Genomic DNA, 6,148 nt, shown 5'->3' with positions numbered 1-6,148 from the left:
CTGCCCATGATCAGTGGTTTCATTTGTAACACACTAATGGCAGTGGTACGTACCATTTCTCTAATGTCCTAAGTGGATGCTGGGGACTCCGTCAGGACCATGGGGAATAGCGGCGCCGCAGGAGACAGGGCACAAAAATAAAGCTTTAGGATCAGGTGGTGTGTACTGGCTCCTCCCCCTATGACCCTCCTCCAAGCCTCAGTTAGGTTTTTGTGCCCGTCCGAGCAGGGTGCAATCTAGGTGGCTCTCCTAAAGAACTGCTTAGAAAAAGTTTTTTAGGTTTTTTATTTTCAGTGAGTCCTGCTGGCAACAGGCTCACTGCATCGAGGGACTTAGGGGAGAGAATTTCAACTCACCTGCGTGCAGGATGGATTGGATTCTTAGGCTACTGGACACCATTAGCTCCAGAGGGAGTCGGAACACAGGTCTCACCCTGGGGTTCGTCCCGGAGCCGCGCCGCCGCCCCCCTTACAGATGCTGAAGATTGAAGGTCCGGAAACCGGCGGCAGAAGGCTCTTCAGTCTTCATGAAGGTAGCGCACAGCACTGCAGCTGTGCGCCATTGTTGTCACACACTTCACACCAGACGGTCACGGAGGGAGCAGGGCGCTGCTGGGGGCGCCCTGGGCAGCAATATATAATACCTTTTATGGCAAAAGAATACATCACATATAGCCATTGAGGCTATATGTATGTATTTAACCCATGCCAAATGTCTAAAACTCCGGGAGAAAAGCCCGCCGGAATAGGGGGCGGGGCTTATTCTCCTCAGCACACAGCGCCATTTTCCTGCTCAGCTCCGCTGTGAGGAAGGCTCCCAGGACTCTCCCCTGCACTGCACTACAGAAACAGGGTAAAACAGAGAGGGGGGGCATATTTTGGCGATATTTTTATATATTTAAGCGGCTATAAGGAACAACACTTATATAGGGTTGTTCCCATATATATTATAGCGCTTGGGTGTGTGCTGGCAAACTCTCCCTCTGTCTCCCCAAAGGGCTAGTGGGGTCCTGTCTTCGATAAGAGCATTCCCTGTGTGTCTGCTGTGTGTCGGTACGTGTGTGTCGACATGTATGAGGACGATGTTGGCGTGGAGGCAGAGCAATTGCCGATAATGGTGATGTCACCCCCCAGGGAGTCGACACCGGAATGGATGGCTTTGTTTATGGAATTACGTGATAATGTCAGCACATTACAAAAATCAGTTGACGACATGAGACGGCCGGCAAACCAGTTAGTACCTGCCCAGGCGTCTCAGACACCGTCAGGGGCTGTAAAGCGCCCTTTACCTCAGTCGGTCGACACAGACCCAGACACAGACACTGAATCTAGTGTCGACGGTGATGAAACAAACGTATTTTCAAGTAGGGCCACACGTTATATGATCACGGCAATGAAGGAGGCTTTGCATATCTCTGATACTACAAGTACCACAAAAAGGGGTATTATGTGGGGGGTAAAAAAACTACCTGTAGTTTTTCCTGAATCAGAGGAATTAAATGATGTATGTGATGAAGCGTGGGTTAACCCAGATAGAAAAATGCTAATTTCAAAAAAGTTATTAGCATTATACCCTTTCCCGCCAGAGGTTAGGGCGCGCTGGGAAACACCCCCTAGGGTGGATAAGGCGCTCACACGCTTATCAAAACAAGTGGCGTTACCGTCTCCTGATACGGCCGCCCTCAAGGATCCAGCAGATAGGAGGCTGGAAACTACCTTAAAAAGTATATACACACATACTGGTGTTATACTGCGACCAGCCATCGCCTCAGCCTGGATGTGCAGTGCTGGGGTTGTCTGGTTGGATTCCCTGACTGAAAATATTGATACCCTGGATAGGGACAGTATTTTATTGACTATAGAGCAATTAAAGGATGCTTTCCTTTATATGCGAGATGCGCAGAGAGATATTTGCACTCTGGCATCGAGAGTAAATGCGATGTCCATATCTGCCAGAAGGAGTTTATGGACGCGACAGTGGTCAAGGTGATGCGGATTCCAAACGACATATGGAAGTATTGCCGTATAAAGGGGAGGAATTATTTGGCGTCGGTCTATCGGATCTGGTGGCTACGGCAACTGCCGGAAAATCCACTTTTTTACCTCAGCCCCCTCCCAACAGAAAAAGACACCGTCTTTTCAGCCGCAGTCCTTTCGTTCCTATAAGAACAAGCGGACAAAAGGACAGTCGTATCTGCCTCGGGGCAGAGGAAGGGGTAAGAGAGGGCAGCAAGCAGCCCCTGCCCAGGAACAGAAGCCCTCCCAGGGTTCTGCAAAGCCCTCAGCATGACGCTGGGGCCTTACAAGCGGACTCAGGAACGGTGGGGGGTCGACTCAAGAATTTCAGCGCACAGTGGGCTTGCTCACAGGTGGACCCCTGGATTGTGCAGGTAGTATCTCAGGGTTACAGGTTGGAATTCGAGAAGTCTCCCCCTCGCCGGTTCCTAAAGTCTGCTTTGCCAACGTCTCCCTCAGACAGGGCGACGGTATTGGAAGCCATTCACAAGCTGTTTGCTCAGCAGGTGATAGTCAAGGTACCCCTCCTACAACAGGGAAAGGGGTATTACTCCACGCTATTTGTGGTACCGAAGCCGGACGGCTCGGTAAGACCTATTCTAAATCTCAAATCTTTGAACCTGTACATACAAAAATTCAAGTTCAAAATGGAGTCACTCAGAGCAGTGATAGCGAATCTGGAAGAAGGGGACTTTATGGTGTCCCTGGACATAAAGGACGCTTACCTGCATGTCCCAATTTGCCCTTCACATCAAGGGTACCTCAGGTTCGTGGTGCAAAACTGTCATTATCAGTTTCAGACGCTGCCGTTTGGATTGTCCACGGCACCTCGGGTCTTTACCAAGGTAATGGCCGAAATGATGATCCTTCTACGAAGAAGAGGCGTATTAATTATCCCTTACTTGGACGATCTCCTGATAAGGGCAAGATCCAGAGAACAGCTGGAAGACGGAGTAGCACTAACCCAACTAGTGCTGCAACAACACGGGTGGATTCTGAATTTTCCAAAATCTCAGTTGACCCCGACGACACGTCTGCTATTCCTGGGAATGATTCTGGACACGGTTCAGAAAAAGGTGTTTCTTCCGGAGGAGAAAGCCAGGGAGTTATCCGAACTTGTCAGGAACCTCCTAAAACCAGGGACAGTGTCTGTGCATCAATGCACAAGAGTCCTGGGAAAGATGGTGGCTTCTTACGAAGCGATTCCATTCGGCAGATTCCACGCACAAACTTTTCAGTGGGATCTGCTGGACAAATGGTCCGGATCGCATCTGCAGATGCATCAGCGGATAACCTTATCGCCACGGACAAGGGTGTCTCTTCTGTGGTGGTTGCAGAGTGCTCATCTGTTAGAGGGCCGCAGATTCGGCATACAGGACTGGGTCCTGGTGACCACGGATGCCAGTCTGAGAGGCTGGGGAGCGGTCACACAAGGAAGAAACTTCCAGGGAGTATGGTCAAGCCTGGAGATGTCTCTTCACATAAATATACTGGAGCTAAGAGCGATTTACAATGCTCTAAGTCTGGCAAAACCCCTGCTTCAGGGTCAGCCGGTGTTGATCCAGTCGGACAACATCACGGCAGTCGCCCACGTAAACAGACAGGGCGGCACAAGAAGCAGGACAGCAATGGCAGAAGCTGCAAGGATTCTTCGCTGGGCGGAAGATCATGTGATAGCACTGTCAGCAGTATTCATTCCGGGAGTGGACAACTGGGAAGCAGACTTCCTCAGCAGACACGATTTACACCCGGGAGAGTGGGGACTTCATCCCGAAGTCTTCCACATGATTGTGAACCGTTGGGAAAAACCAATGGTGGATATGATGGCGTCCCGCCTCAACAAAAAACTGGACAGGTATTGCGCCAGGTCAAGAGATCCTCAGGCAATAGCTGTGGACGCTCTGGTAACACCGTGGGTGTTCCAGTCAGTGTATGTGTTCCCTCCTCTGCCTCTCATACCAAAAGTACTGAGAATTATACGGCAAAAGGGAGTAAGAACGATACTAGTGGCTCCGGATTGGCCAAGAAGAACTTGGTACCCGGAACTTCAAGAGATGCTCACGGAGGATCCGTGGCCTCTACCTCTAAGACGGGACCTGCTTCAGCAGGGACCGTGTCTATTCCAAGACTTACCGCGGCTGCGTTTGACGGCATGGCGGTTGAACGCCGAATTCTAAAGGAAAAAGGCATTCCGGAAGAGGTCATTCCTACACTGGTAAAGGCCAGGAAGGAGGTGACTGCACAACATTATCACTGCATTTGGAGGAAATATGTTGCGTGGTGTGAGGCCAGGAAGGCCCCCACGGAGGAATTTCAACTGGGTCGATTCCTACATTTCCTGCAAACAGGATTGTCTATGGGCCTCAAATTGGGGTCCATTAAGGTTCAAATTTCGGCCCTGTCGATTTTCTTCCAGAAAGAATTGGCTTCAGTTCCTGAAGTCCAGACTTTTGTAAAAGGAGTACTACATATACAGCCCCCGGTTGTGCCCCCAGTGGCACCGTGGGATCTTAATGTAGTCTTGGATTTTCTCAAATCCCATTGGTTTGAGCCGCTCAAATCGGTGGAGCTGAAGTATCTCACATGGAAAGTAACCATGCTACTGGCCCTGGCTTCAGCCAGGAGAGTATCAGAATTGGCGGCTTTATCATATAAGAGCCCATATCTGATTTTCCATACGGACAGGGCAGAACTGCGGACGCGTCCTCATTTTCTGCCTAAGGTGGTGTCAGCGTTTCACCTGAACTAGCCTATTGTGGTGCCTGCGGCTACTAACGAGTTGGAGGATTCCAAGTTGTTGGACGTGGTCCGGGCATTGAAAATATATATTTCAAGAACGGCGGGAGTCAGAAAGTCTGACTCACTGCTTATATTGTATGCACCCAACAAGATGGGTGCTCCTGCTTCTAAGCAGACGATTGCTCGTTGGATTTGTAGCACAATTCAACTTGCACATTCTGTGGCAGGCTTGCCACAACCTAAATCTGTCAAGGCCCATTACACAAGGAAAGTGGGCTCATCCTGGGCGGCTGCCCGGGGAGTCTCGGCATTACAACTCTGCCGAGCTGCTACTTGGTCAGGGACAAATACGTTTGCAAAATTCTACAAATTTGATACCCTGGCTGAGGAGGACCTTGAGTTCTCTCATTCGGTGCTGCAGAGTCATCCGCACTCTCCCGCCCGTTTGGGAGCTTTGGTATAATCCCCATGGTCCTGACGGAGTCCCCAGCATCCACTTAGGACGTTAGAGAAAATAAGAATTTACTTACCGATAATTCTATTTCTCGTAGTCCGTAGTGGATGCTGGGCGCCCATCCCAAGTGCGGATTGTCTGCAATACTTGTACATAGTTATTGTTACAAAAAAAAAATCGGGTTGTTATTTGTTGTGAGCCGTCTGTTCAGAGGCTCCTACGTTTGTCATACTGTTAACTGGGTTCAGATCACAAGTTATACGGTGTGATTGGTGTGGCTGGTATGAGTCTTACCCGGGGTTCAATATCCTTCCTTATTGTGTACGCTCGTCCGGGCACAGTATCCTAACTGAGGCTTGGAGGAGGGTCATAGGGGGAGGAGCCAGTACACACCACCTGATCCTAAAGCTTTATTTTTGTGCCCTGTCTCCTGCGGAGCCGCTATTCCCCATGGTCCTGACGGAGTCCCCAGCATCCACTACGGACTACGAGAAATAGAATTATCGGTAAGTAAATTCTTATTTTTACAGGTAATGTGCATATGAGCCATACAGTACATGACAAATTTAAGAGTACAAAAAATCCTTCTGTTCCCAATTTTGTAATAGATAATCACTTCCATAAACACAAACCGGCATTACATAATTTGCAGCTTATACGTAACGCTGGTGCCATTGACAAGATGTGCCTGGTAACCACACTCACCCCCTTGCTAGTCAGATATGCAGCCGTTGGCTGTAATCTGAACATTAAACTGATCTACCTGAAATGTCCACCATTCACTAGCTTCCCCACCTTACTCAGAAATCCAAGCTGGTGTGGGGACAGATTGCTTGAAAAACACAGAAGAGGCCAGGACTGGTCATTTTTGCCTTACTTCAGACCAGAATGGGACAAGAAGTAAACGTATTCTGGTTTCGCTGTGGACAAGGAATGGAAG

This window comes from Pseudophryne corroboree, chromosome 6 (genome assembly GCF_028390025.1).
Source record: "Pseudophryne corroboree isolate aPseCor3 chromosome 6, aPseCor3.hap2, whole genome shotgun sequence".
Lineage (NCBI taxonomy): Eukaryota > Metazoa > Chordata > Amphibia > Anura > Myobatrachidae > Pseudophryne > Pseudophryne corroboree.
This window is presented reverse-complemented; position numbering follows the sequence as displayed.